Source organism: Callorhinus ursinus, unplaced genomic scaffold (genome assembly GCF_003265705.2).
Source record: "Callorhinus ursinus isolate GAN/ISIS: 27379988/994484 unplaced genomic scaffold, GSC_fseal_2.0 scaffold11, whole genome shotgun sequence".
Lineage (NCBI taxonomy): Eukaryota > Metazoa > Chordata > Mammalia > Carnivora > Otariidae > Callorhinus > Callorhinus ursinus.
Window position 1 is genome coordinate 4395228 of NW_027397073.1, and position 18908 is coordinate 4414135.

Sequence of the window (18908 nt, forward strand, 5' to 3'; positions counted from 1 at the left end):
TAATTTTTAAAGCTGGTTTCTGAATATGTGGAAGTTCACTAAATAATATTTTTTCTACCTTTTTATGTTCCAAATTTCCACAATAAATCATTAGAAAAAACAAATGTTCTTGTTTTCTATTTTCTTTTCTCTACATCAATAATCTTCTCCTTACTGTTATGTTATCTTTAACATGTAAATATGCTCTCAGCTTTCCCACGTGATGAAACATCAGCGCACAAACAAACAAATAAATAGCAGCCTCTTGACTTCATTTCCTCTGAAAATTACCATTCCACTTCTTTGCTCCCATTTGTAGAAAAATGCCTTGAAACAGTTAGGTGCTTCTACTTGTTTTCTCTTGTTCTCTTTCCAATCTCTCTTAAATTCACTACAATCAAGATTTTGTTTCCACGATTACACAGGAGTTGTTTGTCAATTTCACCAATGATGGCCATGTTGGACATTTTTTAGGTCGATTGACAGGTCTTCTAGTCTTATTCTAACGAGCAAAAGCATTGACCCAGAAGAACTCTGTTTCCCTTGGTTTTTTTTAACCACAAAGTACTGTGGTTCTTTGGTTTCCCCATGCCTCACTGGTCACTTCTGTCTTCTTTGTTGATGTCTCCTCTTGAGGCTGACCTTGGAAAGCCTATTGATGACTTTAAGTATGTATATGCTGATGATTTCCAAGTACATAGTATCAGCCCATATCTTTCTCATGAATTCCTGATAGGTATCTGTCTACTTGACATTTTTACTTGAAATCTCATAGACAGATATAGTTCATTCTCTGCATCTCCAAAACTGAGTGTCTGGTCTTTCCCCACAAACTTGTTTCTCCTACAACCTTTCTCAATTCAGTTGATGGAAGCTTCGTCTTTTCAGTTATAGAGTCAACAAGTATAGGAAGAGTTGTTCTTAATTCCTTCCTTTTCTCACAATTCATATCCAATCAGTCAGGAAACCCTACCATCTACCATAATATATTTAAACCGAATGACTTCTCCCTACTTTTACTGTTTCCATCACGATGTCACCCCATGATTTTTCAGAAATAGTTTCCCAAGAGATACCTCTGGTTCTGCCCACCAGGGTTCTAGTGTATTCTCAACACAGATTTTATTTAAAGAATTATAGCTAATGCATATCAAATCTTCATTCAAAAGCCTTTGAACTCATTTCATCAAGAGTCAAACCCAAAGTCCTGACGTCTTACAGACCCTATAAGATCTGAGTCCCTGTCATCTCTATTGACTTCCCTCCTATAAGACTGAGCCATGACATTAAAAGGGCCCCTCTTAGGGATTCTGCACTGACTAATAATATTGAACACTTAATATATGCATAGCATTATCTTATTTAATGTGGATTGACTCAATGACTTTTATTATTATTATTTTTAGAACATCTTAAATTTTTAATCTTTTCTTTACAGGTTACCTAGACCACTTTTGATTAAGAAAACTGTATAAAGTTAGTAACTGCCACAAGCAAACGCCAGGCGGCGGCACGTGTCAATTTTCCACGGACTCCTGCTTTGCAGGGTCTCCGCTCACACTCGCTGCAATCGGTCGCGGCAGAGTTTAGTCCACAAGTCGCTTCTCCCCGTATTTCTTTGTAAATTCTTCAGCATTCTTACAGAATTTTTTACGGTCCTTAGAGCATTCTTCAGCTAGGTCAGCCCGAAGTGGGTGCTCGGGCTGGGGGTCGTTCACCAGTGCTATGAGGGACTGGATTACTTGGTCGGTTTTGGTTGCTGGCTTCCAGGTTTCAGCACTAATTACTGGCAGACAGACCTGCCCCTTTTCATCGATGTTCGGGTGATAGATCTTTGTTTTAAATGTGATCTTCGGTGGTTTGTATGGGTACTGTGCTGGAAAGTTGATTTCGATTCTGAAGGCCCCCTTATCATATGGAGGGTTGTCAGGAACAATAAGCCCTTGCCAAGTCAATAAATTAGCTTCATCAACCTGGATGTTACGGAAGTTTTTCATTCCGCATTTGCGGATTTCCTTAAGCTCCTTCATCAGCCTCCTGCTGGCCGCCATCTTGGATCTGGTGCTGCTGCTTTCCCAGCTCAATGACTTTATTTTTCATGCTCATTTCCAGAGAGATAATCCTCAAATTTCAGAGAGATTGAATAATTTTCCAACGTGACCATGTAACTGAGTTACTGTTTTAACCCAGATCTTTCTGACTCTAGCGCACATATTCTTACCTCTAAGCTCTACTTCCTCTTGTGCTGTAATAGAAAAGTCAGATTCCTCATAATCCAGACATTTATATATTTAAAAAATATATAAAAGAATCCCCCAGACTTTCATTTTCATTAAGAGTGAGTAGTAAATTTTGTTCACTATTGCTAGTAGAAATTATTTCTCATACTTACCTCCTGTCTTAATCACATTTTACAGGGTTTACAAGCTAATGCTGCAAATGTCTTGGTTCAAATTCTAATTTTCTATAGTAAGCATTGCTTGGCGTTTTTAAACAGGTTTCAAATAAATTTGATGCTATTGCTGTTTTATGATCCACACTTCCTTTTCCCCCACTGCAAACACATAATGAATGTTGTTGTTGTTGTTCTGGAAAGTAGTTTACTCTTTTTTCTTCTCACAAGTCTTTCACCAAAGGCTCGACCTGCTCAGTGGCCCCCTGGGACACACAAGATCATAGGCTTGCTTCTAGAGTGCTGTTATGAACTTTCCTTAGCTGCCAGTGTGATAGTTCACTTTTTTTTTTCCACTGGAAGTAAAAAGCAGTTTATATAACATATTGTTGACATGGCCAGGGGCCAAATACTTAAGACTGTGCTTTGCATTTTATAGTCTCCAAAATCTGTAAGCATAAACTGGAACAAATCTTTACTGCTTGAAGGCCTCTTGCTTGACACACTCTTTGTGTGATCATCCATGGCAGCCAACAATATTTAATCAGCACAATTCCATGTTAACTTATATTTTTGAACAATGTGTAACATAAGCAAAGCTTCCTAGTAACTCAAGATTGATATTCACCTTATTGAATTTAATATGACATTTTATCCCTGTTTGGGTTAGCTTGAGATACTTTGCATAATCATGGGTAATTTCATTGGCAGATGTATTTAAAATAAGTTGTTTAAATGCCTCATAGTTTAAAAATATGCCTAACTTGTGAATTTCTCTCTTTGAGTTTCTTCCATCAACATGGTAGGCTAAGGTAAGAGTGAATTTTATGTCCTCTGACATTAATAAAAAGAATTGCAGATTTTGCTGTTGAAGGAGCATGATCAAGAACCTCTTCCTTATCCTATGGTGAAAAATTCAGTTGTCCAGGAGGGGAACCAACATTACTTTTCTTTCTGCCCTTAACTTTCCTTTTTACTCTATGAAGTTGGAGAGTTTGGAGAGTTTCCATTTTAATGCAAACACCGAAAGGCAAGGTTGGTTGTCTTTAGGATTCTTGGCAACATTAAGAATGAAAATAACATACCCGAATATTGACACATACCACTCCTTAAAATTTGTTAGACCCCAAAGTAAGTATATTATTGAATTGTGGATTGACAAACAGAAAGAGTCAGATAAAATGACTTTCTTAACTTGACCAAGCTTACTCTGATTTTCCTGAGCTCATGTGATTATCAATTCTTGACTACTTCTGTAGGTCCTGCTAGATGGCTCACCATTGCCAGGAAACCCCCATCTTACATGGTCCTTGATAGGCCAGTTTGCTGGGAAAATGCATAGAAATGGGATTTTCTTTCCCAACAACCCCAAGATGAGCTGTCTTTGGGTCCTGAGTGCCCCTAAAATTATTTAAACCTCATTTCCAGCCAGAGACTTCATCAAACATTTGACTTCTTGGATTTGGGTTGGGGTATTTCATTTCCAAATCTGCTACAGCATCTGTCCCAGTCCTTCTAATTTGCAGGCTCATTCGCTGTAGACCTGAAGGAGACGTAGTTTCTTATATTATTGGATGTGAACACTCATGAGAAGATATCCTTAAAAATAGGAGAATACTCTCAGGTTTTCTGAGCATTCTCAATCACTCCATAATATGAAGAGACTTTGAAAGCAATCCTCCCCATTGGCTTTAAATCTGATGTTATTCTATGGATTGCCATATAAAAGTGGACTCGGAATTATCTATCTCACAATGATTTTAAATTGGATCTAATACATCATTCTTAAGATCCAATTTATGCCATCTCTAAGAAGTTGCTATACAAAATACCCTTGGCATTTGAAATTATTTTGATCCTCTGAAAGCAGTTTGATGGCATAAATTCTATATTAGTATAATTTCATGGAATGAATCTACTTCACTATATTTTGCTAATATTTATCATTGTGAAATACTCAACTATTAATTGGAAAACAAATGCTATGATGATCACAGGTAATCTTATCCCTAAGAAATAACTATTGTTAACAGCCCTAGGCCCCAAGGATTTGCAAATACAATGATAGAATGTGGAGTCAAATGCTGGGCTTCCTTTGGCAACTTGAATCTCAATGCTATCTTACCTAGGAGCCACAAATTCTATTTTTTGTTTTTAAAACTGTGTAATTGCCTAAAGCTCTAATCAGCCTTTTTTCCTTTTAGTTGCTGTTTTTAAAAATCCTATTTCTTAGCTTCATAACACAAATTAATGTGATTATATTGAGTTAGAGTTCTTCGTATCACATCAACAATGATTGCGATTTTCAGTTCATAGAAAGAATTACATGATTGATCCCCTAAAAATAATTCTTTATTGCACATATATTCCTCGGGACACTCATAGGAAACCTGTATTTGGCTAGAAGTTTGCTAATTTCTCCACTTTATAAGAAACATTCTGTCAACTTGAAAAATATCAGTTCTTGGAATGTCTTCAAAATTTGTCAAGTTCATTGATTTTTTGAAGTGTTTCATTTATCTTGGAATCATGTTATTTTAGGTACAATAGATTATATTCAATAATTGAAAAAATATTTTTATTACTCTATATAGTATTTGCTTGCTATTAAGACTTATTCCTTTATAATCAGTTTCTTTAGATCAAACACCATACTTTCACAATGAACTTCTAGTGGGAGAAATCTTTCCACTTCTCAGAAAGATTTTAATCAGTTGTTATATTCAAAAGAAAAAAATCACTTTTGCAAAGATCGATAAAAATGGCATGGATCACTGACAAATATAGAAATTGTCATATTACTAACTATAAATAATTAAAAACTGCCATATATTGAATCTTCCGTCAGGTCTGATTCTCAATAACATTATCCACGGGGAACAGAAATACAGTGCTTTCCCATGTAGTGTCTCTTAATCTGTGGCTCAAAGATTACCTGCATGAAAATCCTTGCTAATTATTTGACTGAAGATTTTTCATAATTAATGAACAGCATACATCACTTCATTTGAAAATAAAACCATACATGTACAAAGCTATTTTGTTCCAGTTATCTATCACCACTTATCACACCATCCTGAATTTAGGGGCTTAAAATAACAACCCATGAATTCATTAAATCACACGATGTTGTGGGTCAGAAAGCCAGGAAGTCTGGGAATTCTCTTGTCCCTCCAGTGTCTTTTATTTATTTATTTATTTATTTATTTTCAAATCAGACTTTTTTTTTTAGGTTTTTTTTTATTCATTTTTTAACAGAGAGAGAGACAGCGAGAGAGGGAACACAAGCAGGGAGAGTGGGCGAGGGAGAAGCAGGCTTCCCGCTGAGCAGGGAGCCCGATGTGGGACTCCATCTCAGGACCCTGGGATCATGACCTGAGCCGAAGGCAGACGCTTAACGGCTGAGCCACCCGGGCGCCCGGTTCGTCTGGTGTTTAAATGTATTCAGCTGACATCTGTTGGGGTTGGGCCAGGTTGTCCACGAAGACTTTGCTCACATGCCTGGTATCTTGGTGGGGATGGGTGGAAGACGGGGCTCAGATGGCTATCTGGTTCCATCCACGTGGTCTCTGGGCCACTTTGTGAATTTCGTCTATGCAGCGGTCATGCCGCTTGCATGGCATCTGGGTGAGGAGATCAAGGCAAGGGCTACCTGTTCCCTTAGAGGCTATTTCCAGAAATGAAGTAGCACCCCTTCACTGTATTTCAATGTCAAAGCAATCACAGGCTAACCCAAATTCAAGGAGAGCAGAAATAGATCCCACTTTTCAGTGGCAGAAATGTCAAATAAGTTTTTTTTTATTATGTTATGTTAATCACCATACGTTACATCATTAGTTTTTGATGTAGTGTTCCAGGATTCATTGTTTGTGCATAACACCCAGTGCTCCACGCAGAACGTGCCCTCTTTAATACCCATCACCAGGCTAACCCATCCCCCCACCCCCCTCCCCTCTAGAACCTTCAGTTTGTTTCTCAGAGTCCATAGTCTCTCATGGTTCGTCTCCCTTTCCGATTTCCTCTCCTTCATTTTTCCCTTCCTGCCATCTTCTTTTTTTTTTTTAAACATATAATGTATTATTTGTTTCAGAGGTACAGGTCTGCAGTTCATCAGTCTTGTACAATTCACAGTGCTCACCATAGCACATACCCTCCCCAATGTCTATCACCCAGCCACCCCATACATCCCACCCCCCACCGCTCCAGCAACCCTCAGTTTGTTTCCTGAGATTAAGAATTCCTCATATCAGTGAGATCATATGATACATGTCTTTCTCTGATTGACTTACTTCACTCAGCATAATACCCTCCAGTTCCATCCACATCATTGCAAATGGCAATATTTCATTCCTTTTGATAGCTGCATAATATTCCATTGTATATATATATACACCACATCTTCTTTATCCATTCATCTGTCGATGGACATCTTGGCTCTTTCCATAGTTTGGCTATTGTGGACGTTGCTGCTATAAACATTGGGGTGCACAGACCCTTTCGGATCCCTACATTTGTATCTTTGGGGTAAATACCCAGTAGCACCATTGCTGGGTTGTATGGTAGCTCTATTTTCAACTTTTTGAGGAACCTTCATACTGTTTTCCAGAGTGGCTGCACCAGCTTGCATTCCCACTAACAGTGTAGGAGGGTTCCCCTTTCTTCGCATCCCCGCCAACATCTGTCGTTTCCTGACTTGTTAATTTTAGCCATTCTGACTGGTGTGAGGTGGCATCTCATTGAGGTTTTGATTTGGATTTCCCTGATGCCGAGTGATGTTGAGCACTTTTTCATGTGTCTGTTGGCCATTTGGATGTCTTCTTTGGAAAAATGTCTGTTCATGGCTTTTGCCCATTTCTTGATTGGATCATTAGTTCTTTGGGTGTTGAATTTGATAAGTTCTTTATAGATTTTGGATACTAGCCCTTTGTCTGATACGTCATTTGCAAATATCTTCTCCCATTCTGTCGGTTATCTTTTGGTTTTGTTGACTGTTTCTTTTGCTGTAAAAAGCTTTTTATTCTGATAGAGTCCCAATAGTTCATTTTTGCCCTTGCTTCCTTTGCCTTTGGCGATGTTTCTAGGAAGAAGTTGCTGCCTGTGTTCTCCTTTAGGATTTTGATGGACTCCTGTCTCACATTTAGGTCTTTCAACCATTTTGAGTCTATTTTTGTGTGTGGCATCAGGAAATGGTCCAATTTCATTCTTATGCATGTGGCTGTCCAATTTCCCAACACCATTTGTTGAAGAGACTGTCTTTTTCCCATTGGACATTCTTTCCTGCTTTGTCGAAGATTAGTTGACCACAGAGTTTAGGGTCCATTTCTGGGCTCTCTATTCTGTTCCTATCTTTAACACTCAAAAATTTGAAGTGTTTTATATATTCTCTTCTCTTCTTCTACACTTAGGAGTTAAAAAATTAAAGCTATCCATTAAAAAAATCAGCATTATTACTAAAACTACTGATGGTAACAAATAGACACCTTTGCATTTTCTCATGATTTTTAAACAGTTTCTCATAATTTTTAAACATTTTCTCTAAATGTGTTTCAACAGGAGTGCCATTGTGTTATTACTATAATCAGCCCAAAGCTATTATTTTAGAAATTATAATAATTCCTCAAATGTGGTGTACATGTTTTTCTAAGTGATCTATGGGTGATCTCTGTGTTTTTATTCTTTGAGATATGATTATTTCTCCCCCTGGATTTATTTGTCACGTTTTACACAAAGAAGATATTCCACAGGTATTTCAACAAACACCATTTTATCATCATTCTTGGAGATATTGTGGTTTGTTTTATTTCTTCTACAGATTTATGCAGAAACTGGTATTATAAGGTTATGTGATACTTGAGCAACATTATTAATTCAAAAGAACAAGATAAGTCAGTGACCAGAATGAGTTAAATAGTTGCCCAGTGAATTTAACTTACTTGGGAATATTTAATAGAATGTAATCATTCTGAAGGCCTATAAAATTAATTGGGGACATTAAATACATATGTACAATGGATTAAGGCTGAACTTATAGTCAATGTTGCATGGTAAAACCAGATACACACTGAAATTAGATATATCTTTAGAAGTAAAGATATTAACATGGTAGTTTCAGGTGAAAAACATTCAGGACTTCAATCTGGTTGATTTCATTTTGATAATGATCTGTAAGGCTAAAGAAATTCATTCTAAGAACTGAAACACATATTATTTTACAAGGGTATTTGTCCACAGATGTTTTAAAAAAATCCAACAAGGTACATTTGATAATGAGACTTTGGGTCCCATAAAATTACAAGTGGGGGATAAAAAAAATTATCTCTATTTTTTTCATTTAAGAAGATATTTCAAAGCACGGTACTGACATACTGATGAAGAACAGAATTCTTAAAAGCAAAAAAGAAAGACATTTGATATGTGTTCTCATTATACCATCACTTAGATCACTGAGTCATTGTCAACTGATATATCCAGCTAATGATGGAACTTCTATGGAAGGACTCCAATCTAGAGATATTCTGAGAAAGGGGAAAAGGAGATCCTAAATCCTTAATAAGATTAGTCCAATTATTAACTAAAAATAGAAGAAGTTCATTCAGTCTACTTAGGGTGTATATTCTAGCATCATAAAAGTTACATATACATATATATGAATTACATATCTATCTATATATGTGCCCATTAATAATGAACTTTTAATAAAAGAGTGAAGTAACCATAATGCTAACTTAATGGGAAAAATTAAATGAAGAATGTAACATCATGAACCCTTAACAGATGTCCTAATTAGATATCATTAAGGAGACTATTAGATGAATTAAAATTGAGCCTTTCATTTGCTACCAAAAATATACCTTTTAATTTATAAGGAAGCAGTTATAGGCTGAAATACTCACCTGGGCAATAGATGGAAATTAGGTCTGAGTTGTCGGGAATCAGTGTGTAGCACCCTCATTATCATTGTAGCTCCCTAGCTTGAGATTGGACACTAACACTGATTGCTGAAAACTTTTAAGTAGAGAGTAAGATGAACTCCTTTTGTTGAGTTAAGGTTCATTGAGATTTACAAATGGTTTGTGAAGACTTTGAGAATGTTTTAAAATTGTGTTTTAGATAAAGTAAGATATTTTATGTTTAAAGATATTTTTAATGATAATTTCCTGTTGAAAGACACTTAAAAAATAATACAGTTATTTTGCTCAGTGTTTCTCAAATCAGGAAATGAGGCATGAACACTCAAACCCCGCTAGGATATCTGACATATGTATTTTCCTCTTCAACAGAGATCTGTACAATATTCAAGTGTGAGATACAAAGCAACATTTACTGCTGTTTTTCCTGGTATTTGAGGAGCTAGAACAGACTCACTGAAACCTGAGTACTATACTAGGGAAGAGAAATATGTGGCAAACACCTCTGTCCATCGCATACCTCAGCTCTGCAATCGATGACTAAGCCAGGACCCGATGGTGCTTCTCGGGAATTGCACTGGAGGAATTAAAAAGTTGAGTTAGTCAGATGTGTGGATGTGGTTCCACTGGCGTACACAGGACAAACCCAGGGGGGGCGAAACATAAATAGCAGATAGACCTTTGAAAGAATCCATCCCCATAAGCCAACATTCATAAATATTTTTTAATTTTATAACTCTTAAATCTCCTAATATGAATATTATGCTCAATATGTGCTTTTAGAAGAATCTTTTGTTTTTATACCTTCGGTTGTATTATGGACCATTGAGCATAGAAAGCTGTTGCACCCCATTTTTTATGATAGTGTCCCTTCTCTACCTCACATGGAGTCCTGTCTCTGGAAATCAATTTGCCAATATATGTAACCAATCAATAGATGGAACAGAACTCAAAGGACCAACATAGCGCATCTCTTCATTTTTTTATGATCACTTTACATTTGTGCTGAGTGCCCTTTACTGCCATCTCACTGTAATTTGGGCAGAACCAAAGCTTTCTTTTCAATTTAAGGATTTAGGACATCTAGTTTAGTATATTTCCACCTACTTCACAAGTTGTCTCTGCCCTGCACCCACTCAGGCCTGTCAGGCACTTGCAAGCCCTGTGCTGGGTGAGAAGAGTGTCGTCACTGTACTGCTGGGGCTACTGTCTCTTCCCACCTCCCTGCTTTCCTGATTCTCCTTCTTGAACAACTAGTCTTGAAGGACTGGGCAAGAAGAAGGGACAGACTTCAAAGCAAGAGACAAAATACTGCTCTTTCTGCCAGGAGCAGTACCTATTTTCTTGGTTAACAGTGACAGTGGTTCTACCAAAAGATGTTATTTCCCAGTTCTCCAGAGGCCACAGCTCTTAATTTTAACATAGTTGAATTTACACTATATCTTTTCATATGGATGATATTTGTTGTCTCTTATTTAAGAAGTCCTTTTCTATCATAGGTCATAAAGGTGTCTTTCTATATTGTCTTTGAAAATATTCTTTTTATACTGGAATTTTAATATACCAAGCATTAATAATGACATACATTTAAGTCTAGTTTTAGTTTTTCCATGCAGATTCTGAATTGGCCCAATGTCACTCATTATGTAGACCATATCTCCCTCCTCACTTATAATCCCAGCTTTGTCATTAATCAGATTTCAGTTTTTGTCCCTTTTAGGGCTCTTTATTTTTCCATCCTTTTGCTGATCCCTGTCCTAAAAGCACATTATCCTAATTAATCAAAAATGATACACTAATTCTTGTTATAAGTTAAAAGAATTCCCTTCACCTTGTTTTCTTATTCTAAGTTCTTTGAACTTCCATGTAAATTTTAATGTATGTTTATAAAGGTATATAAAATTATATACATACACATCTCGCAAGATTTTTATTAGAATTACATTGAATCGATAGATTGATTGAGTTAGTAGTCACATTTTTAGTCATATATATATATATATATATAATAAGTAGTCAGGGTTCTCCAGAGAAACAGAACCAATAGGATGTGTGTGTGTGGAGAAGGCAGGGGGAGGAAAAAGAGAGAGATTTAAGTAACTGGCTCATGCAATTGTTGGCTGGCAAGGTCAAAAGCTAAAGGATAGGCCAACAGGCTGGAATCCCAGGCAGGAGTTAGTGTTGCAGCTCTAGTCTAAAGGCCCACTGCTGGCAAAATTCCCCTTCTTCAGGGGAAGTCTTTTTTTCTTAAGAATGATGCCCTCACACACAGTATGGATGGTAATCTGATTTACTCAAATTCTACCGACAATATTAATCTCACCTAAAAAACATCTTCCCAACAACATCTAGACATGCTTGACCAAATATCATATATCAGATATTACTCCAAGTGGGAGTTTTTTTGTATTTGGTTTGAGTTCTCTGATTGAATTCTCTGTGTGCCAAAACAGAATTTTTACAACAGGTCCAAGTGCACGTTTGCATTCCGGTTCTACTAGTTGTTTTAATGCATCAGTTTTTCTATTTGGGAACTGAAACTGACCTACAAAGATGGATCTAAAAGAGAGGGAGATGACCTGTTTTTATTTCAGATTAGGATCCATAGTCTGCTCGTTCTCCCAATCATTCCAGTCTTTACTTCAAAGTCTTTCTGATGTAGTTAGGGTGAGCTGTTACAATCTTAGGCCAGAACCTACAGTTTTAAAAGTTTGACACTATGTTGGATAGAATAGTTACTTAAAACTAGAATTCAGCTATCTATCAGGTTGTACCTTTCCCTAACTCCATTCCATTTGGGATTTTTAACCCTTATGTGTCCCCAAATTTTGCTGTGGCTCAATGAAAGAATTATTTTCCATTAGGGGACATGCCCAAGGATTAAATGACATATTTGCTGTCACCATTTGCCATTCGCGTAGCTTCTCACAGAGATCTCTGTCTTAATTTTGTCTATTCTCACTGGGAAAGATCTCTGCACCACAAAACCATATTTTTCTTCCAATTTCTTTTTGAAAATACATATTTTCTACCTTCCTTGTGAAAAACAACTGCCTGCAAAGCTCTCCATCTGGCACCTCATTTGAACAGGCTGTTAGCCTTGACCTAGTCCGTGAAGTTCACTGGAAGCAGCTTGTGGTATGAACTTACTGTAGATGAAGACAAGCCACGCCAAGGCCTTGCCCTCTTCCTGTTCCCACTTCCAGCAGCCAGGGCCTTCCAGCTGCTCTCAAGATGGCCATTTTTCCCAGAACCACACGCTCATTTTGACATGCCTGGACAAATGAGCACATCGCCCAGGTCCCTCAAGGGCTGGATTCAAGCACCAAGATTGTAACCCCTTCCCCGGACCCCTGCACAACTCCCCACCATCCACTATTCAAAGATATGAAAGCAACTCATTGGTTCTCCTATTAATTAGCACATTCACTCCCTCATTCACATGGTCACTCATTCGTGCATGCTCAGTGCCTACAAGCAATGATGGTCCCTTCCATACGCTTGAGCCCTTCCTGCAGAGACATTCTACTCTATACTTCCCTGCTCTTAAAATATATATATATATTGGACTTGCAGGAGAATGTCATCACTTCCCTTTCTCCTCTGCCCCTGCAGATTTTGAGAGTTCTCCTTTAGCTTTTTTATGGTTATTCAGCTCCATTGTGGGTGTCCAGGCATCTAACAACCAGAGCCACCAACAACTAGGAATAATTAGGTATCCTCTGGTTGATTCCATTCTGGATGGGCTTGACCTGACAGATGAGGTCATTCTCATTTTGTGGAACGTTGATGCTGTCCTGGGTGCTAAGCCAGCCCAGCCGTAAGAACAAAAGAGACAGTTTTCTGGACAGATAGGCAACCTGGCATGCGGTGTCTGTGGCAATATTTTTCTCAGGGGACATGGCCAGTCAGCTTTTCCTCTTACTCCTCTTAGGGTGTATGTGGAGGGGGGAGGGGTACAGGGGGTTTTCAGGTGTTTTAATTTCAATAAGCATTCAAGAGACTTGGGTTTTAGAATATTTATCTCTTTTTCCTGATTTAATGCCAACTACCTACTGACTGCCCGAGAATCAACCAACAAATAAATAAACATTGGCAGAGATGAACATAGATTGGCCGCGTTTACCTTCACAAATCTAGAGAGGACTGCTATGTGTTATCTAACTCACAAATATGTAATTACATTCTTATTATTTTGATGTATTTGCTTGGCAAATTGGATGTGATGATTAACACTTATGTGTCTCTTGCCAAAAAGTACAATGGCATGTTTGGATTCATGATCTCAATTCATAGTCATTTACAATTTATTTCTGCATGCCATATTATGGAGCTGATCACTTCTAGGAACTTGAATGCCAGGAATGGAGAAGATATAATGGAACTCTATCTACAGCCATTTAGAAATGAAGGATTTTATCTCTGTGAGGGATGTTATTAGAAAGGGAAATATGGTTGCTTTTTTGCTACTCTTTTATTTCAAATTTAATGCATGCTTATTAAAAAACATAACCTAAAAAAGAAAATTAAAATAACCATACTCTCAGTACTAAATATTATCTCTTTTAATGTTCTGCCAGAAATTTTCACCCTTTAATTTATTATTTTTCTCCTCCTCCCATCTCTGTTGCCCCTTACAGATTCATATGCACATGGTAGTTCATATGCATATGATTTATAAACAATCATCTTCTCAAATTTAGTCATTTAATGGGCCAGGAATAACAAGACCACCTTGAACAGGAACAAATGGAAGATTTCTTCATACCACATATTAAGAAATACAATAGAGTGACAATAATTAAGACCATGGACTATTGGCACGGGGAAAGACAAAGGGGCCAATTAGAGGTCAGAGACAGACCCATGTATACATGGTTACTTGATTTACCAAATAATGGTACCATGTCAGTAAGTGGGGACAAAGACATCCTGCTCAACAGATGGTTCTGAAACTATTGTATATCCCTTGTATATACACATTGTATATCCACATTAGATATCTCAAAGCACAAAAATTAATTTCAGATCCTAATCATAAATGTGAAAGCTCGAATTATAATGTTTCTATAAGAAGATAAATTTAAGGGGCGCCTGGGTGGCTCAGTCATTAAGCGTCTGCCTTTGGCTCAGGTCATGATCCCGGGGTCCTGGGATCGAGCCCCACATCGGGCTCCCTGCTCCACGGGAAGCCTGCTTCTCCGTCTCCCACTCCCCCTGCTTGTGTTCCCTCTCTCGCTGTGTCTCTCTCTGTCAAATAAATAAATAAAATCTTAAAAAAAAGAAGATAAATTTAAGATCGACAGTAGTCTGTTAAACAGAACACAAAAATACCTGCAAGAAAAAATACATTTAACTTCATTAAAATTTAAAATTAAAAAATTTAAATTAAAAAAACATTAATCAAAAGACACTTCTGGGTAACCAAGAAGGTATTTGCATACTGATAAATCGTTTACTACACCACTTGTTCCCAGGGTGTGGTCTGCTGATCCCTTGGGATTCTCGATACACTCCTGGGATGTTTGCAAGGTCAAAACTATCTTCAGAATAACTAAGACAATACTTGCCTTTTTCACTGTGTTGACACATTTATATTGCAAAAGCAGTGGTGAGTTTTTTGTTTCAATTATTCCATAAGAAGATATTAACTACTGACAAGACCAAAGATGAGATTGACATTCAAAGTATAAAGCCCTCATTGATAGCAATTGTTCTTTGATAACAATATCTGGTCCAACAGCTACAAGGTAAATAGTTAAGTAGAAGTTCAAAACGAGTCAGTGACATAGCCCAAAATGCAAAACAAATTTGTAATATAAGTGGATCCAGAAATTTTGTTTCAGGACCTCGAAATATACAAAGAATGCACTTTCAGTTCCAGAAATATGTACACTTTTTTTTTTACTAACATCGCACTTCTAATAAGATTTTGTTTCAGAAATAGTTGCATATGGGCAGCTATGAATGATAAAATCCAATTACATCTGTCAGATAAGAAGACGCAGTAAGTCTTTTACATACTCTGTTGTGCTCAGTGCTTCTGAATCAGTTTCCACAAATTGTGTAATCTCAAGACAAGTCACTTAATCATTCCGTTTGTCTTTTCTTTCCACAGAACTGGAGGATATTTATGGACTCTAACACATCTAATCTTCATGGAAAGATTCAATGAAATAAAACCTGTAGAACACATAAAATAATATTTACACACCATAGGCAATGGATTATAGCTACTTAAAGTTTATTATATTTTTCCTTTGTACCACTTTGCAAATTTGATAGATGTCACCACCTCATATAACCTCTGTGTTATGCCTATGCATGTTAATAAATTTGCAGTGATGAATATGTTTTATTCCTTAGTTGGAGTTTCTACCATACTATGGTAGGGGCACTAGGAAGCATCAGGTTGCACCTTTTTACAGGCTTCAGACCAAGTGACTTAGGCGTGTCTGAGTCATTTGTGGAGTGAATTAAGATTCAGACTCTGTGGGTCCCAGAGTGAGATCCATGTTTCTACATTTCTATCATGTTCTCAAGTGACATTGATGCTGCAGGACCTCAGACCATGCTTACAATATCACTGTTGTAGAGGAAATGCCTAACTTTATTGACACACAGAGCAGCGATGTGTGAGTTTAGGAAATGTGGGGTCCTTCCCGTTCCCTTATTCCTCCATTCAGTAACTAAAGTATGATTGTGATAATTATTCCTTCAGGCTAATTACTGTCTTGTCTTTGTAATTTGCCTTTTTAAAATAGCTTTGTTGCAAGAAAGGCTTATGGAAATGTATATTTCCCTACACAACAAGGTTAAAAGTGAGTGGATGAGCAAACTTGGGAAAGAAAATATTAAGGTCTGAAAAAGTAGAATGAAATCATCTGTAAGTTTAGTATCCAAAATGGTTTACAAAAATTTAAACATTGTTTCTTAGAAGCCAATGACAAAGTTAACATGCTTAGCTACCTAATTCCTTGCAAGCTCATGAGCTACCCTAAGAGAAGATTTGGACAGAAGAAACACAACTATTTTTGTCACTGAAATCCAAGTGAAATTGCTCCTGTGAGTTCATATCAAGAAGAAACTTAATGACTTTTAAACATTCTCAATAACATCTTTTATCTTTACTTGAAGAAAGGTAATGCATATTCTAGCATTTTTTTTTTCTTAGAAGTTCCCTCTTTGTGAACTGATGGGAAAAATGCCAAGGCATATGTTGATAAATGTCAATATAATGTGATCCGGGTGCGAATTTCTCTGGCAAAGTATCTTGATATAATATATCCTATGGGATATAAGATATATATTATGCTATTGGTTCTGCTTCTCCGAAGAATTCTAATACACCTTCCCACTAGAAGAATTAAATCCAGATAGGTAGGTAGATCTATCTACCTACCTACTTACCTACCTACCTATTGGTTCATGTGATTATGGAGACTGCCAAGTCCAAATCTGCAGTGTAAGCCTATAGCCTGGAGACCCAGGAGAGCTATTGGTGCAGATAAAGTCTGAAGACAGTCTGATGGAGAATTTCCTCTTACTTGGGGAGGGTGAATCTTCGCTCTAATCAGGCCTTCACCTGGTTGAATGAGACTCACCTGCGTGGAAGACAATCTTCTGTACCAACGATTAAAATGTTAATCTCATCCAAAACCACCTTTGTGGAAACATCCAAAATAAAGTGATCAAATGTCTGGGCACCCTGTGGCCCAGATGAGTTGATACATACAATTAACCATCACAGAAGGGAAAAGGGCAAAATGGCATGCCTGCTTATTCTTAAACCTCCCTAGAGGCCTTGCCATGGATGAGCCTGCTCCTAAACCGTGCTGGCCAGAACTCCACCGTAAGGCAACACCTGGCTTTACAGGAGCTTAGGACACTGAGTATTTTAGCTGCTCTTATTGCCACTTCAAATAAAACTAAGAATCTTTTATTAAAGGAGGAAGAGAGAATAGACATTGGGTGGGCAATTAACAGGATCTGACCCACTAGGTAATTTACAGTGTCATTAGCCTATAAAACAACAGGATTAATATAGTCTATAAATTAGATGCATAGAAAATAAATATTCCCCCTATTTCTCCAAGTAGTGACTCAAAGAGTCACAGTTTAAGGAAATTTGATTAAAATGTCAACATTAGAAAAAGGTCAGGTAGTATACAAATGTAATAAGGTAGGCAGACTTTTATTTCCATATAAATCCACTTCATTTTGGGATAGCCAGCAGCTACTTTTCAGGACAGGGGGAACTTGAAAGGACAATCATAATGTTGTAATACCATGTCTGAAAAATATATATGACTTGTGCCACTAATTAAATTTTTACTTGCTTTTCTTCACACAATCCAGAATGGATTGTAAAATTCCCTTTCCTGTATACATACACACTGTTAATTTTTTACAAAATTACATATACATCATATTAATTTGGAAATATATCTTTGCATATTAATTAAAGCTATGGATATCTTCCCAATAAGAAAATTATATTTTTGTTTTTCAGATAAAATATTCTGAAATATTTCATACAAATAATTATTTCCAGTTTTAGCAATTCAGATCAAATTTATAAAATTCATTTTTTACACTAATAGAGGGATCCAAAGTCTTGAGCCTCTGACTAAAATGTCACTAAATAATAACCAGCATTTATTTTATGAAATATCTAGAGTGGGGCAAGGACTTGTGGAAGTGAGGTTGAAAGTAGGGATGTATTTACTGAAATTTACTGAAAGGATTTCATATGCTCTCATACCAAATATAAACAGTATAGACTTGTTTAAACTTAGATTCTCTATTGACATCAAATACATAAATATTTAAATATGATATATTTTGACAAATATTGACATGTTTCAATCTTTATTACACACCAAACACTCCTAGTAAAAAATGTAGTGCCAAGTAAACTGTTGTTTTGTTGTTCTTTTTTCTTTTATCTCTACATGTCATCCTAAGTATCAATATTTACAAATTTCTCTTTCTTTTATTCCCATTGTTTAGTTGAGGCATAACATGGTATGTTTGCCATAAAGTGTGAAAGTGACACTTACCTAGTGAGTTATAGGAGTTTATTTTTTTAAAAAGATTTTATTTATTTATTCATAAGAGACAGAGAGAGAGAGGGGCAGAGGGAGAAGCAGGCTTCCCGCAGACCAGGGAGCCCAATGAGGGACTCGATCCCAGGACCCTGGGATCATGACCTGAGCCGAAGGCAGACGCTTAACCATCTGAGCCACCCAGGCGCCCGAGTTATAGGAGTTTAAATAGATGATTTGGAGACACTGGATTTTCATCTAAATCTAAATGTTCCATCTAAATGTTTTATAAATATATCTGTATGTTTCAGAGTTGAAGATCTAAATTTGATTACATATCAAATATTTTAGTGGTAATGTTTTGCATCATGCTTATTATGAAAATCATTAAATATTTTTATGAAGTTTCACAGAGAAACAAGCCTTATAGTGTGAGGTACTGTAGACCAATAATTTTTTTCTTCTAATTAGACTTTGCTTAAAGTACTACAGATAAAGAGGTTGTATATTTTGTTTCTCATTTTATTTGACAGAATCCTAATCATAATACCATTTTTAGAATTGTGTAGAGTTTAAATCAAC

General features: G+C 36.7%; 1 pseudogene; it reads right to left on the minus strand.

The window, feature by feature from the left end:
• Positions 1–1565: 1565 nt before the first annotated feature.
• On the minus strand, positions 1566–2043 carry LOC112835216 (ubiquitin-conjugating enzyme E2 L3 pseudogene; annotated as a pseudogene).
• Between the last annotated feature and the right edge of the window lie 16865 nt (positions 2044–18908).